The following is an 873-nucleotide window of genomic DNA, read 5'->3' as shown; positions in this document are numbered from 1 at the left end:
CAGTGTCCCATGGGGAACCTTGTCGAACGCCTTACTGAAGTCCATATAGATCACATCTACTGCTCTGCCCTCATCAATCTTCTTTGTTACTTCTTCAAAAAACTCAATCAAGTTTGTGAGACATGATTTCCCACGCACAAAGCCATGTTGACTATCCCAAATCAGTCCTTGCCTTTCCAAATACATATACATCCTGTCTCTCAGGATTCCCTCCAACAACTTGCCCACCACCGAGGTCAGGCTCACCGGTCTATAGTTCCCTGGCTTGTCTTTATCGCCTCTCTTAAACAGTGGCACCACATTTGCCAACCTCCAGTCTTCTGGCACCTCACCTGTGACTATCGATGATCCAAATATCTCAGCAAGATTATCTCGTACGTAAGGATTGCCCCTTATATTAACTACTGTCCTGCACATCTTAAGGGGTTTCCTCCGTCTCTCATTTCTAGGATAGCTTGTGAGAAATAAAACCTAGGAGTCTCCACTCTTCTTTGCTATGGATGCTCTACTTCATGTCTCCATAGCTATTACGATCACTGTGCCCCCAGTTTCTCTGATTTTTTTTATAAGAGTTTAGCAGAGGCATCTCATGTCCTTTCACATGAATTGCAAAGGATTAGTTTGCAGTGACAGCAAGCCATTTGGAAAGCTCATAGAATATTATAACTAATCCTGAATCAAATTGAATACAAAATATGCTTCAGTTGTACAGGATGCCGGTGAGATCATATAGATCATACAGCATAGAAACAGACCGTTCAGTCCAAATATCCCATATGCCAGCATTTGGCCCATATCCCTTCCTATTTATATACATCTGGGTACTGTGCAAAATATTATACACCTTATTTAAAGAAGGATGCAATTGTGATG

The sequence above is a fragment of the Chiloscyllium plagiosum genome, chromosome 31, assembly GCF_004010195.1.
Source record: "Chiloscyllium plagiosum isolate BGI_BamShark_2017 chromosome 31, ASM401019v2, whole genome shotgun sequence".
NCBI lineage: Eukaryota > Metazoa > Chordata > Chondrichthyes > Orectolobiformes > Hemiscylliidae > Chiloscyllium > Chiloscyllium plagiosum.
This window is presented reverse-complemented; position numbering follows the sequence as displayed.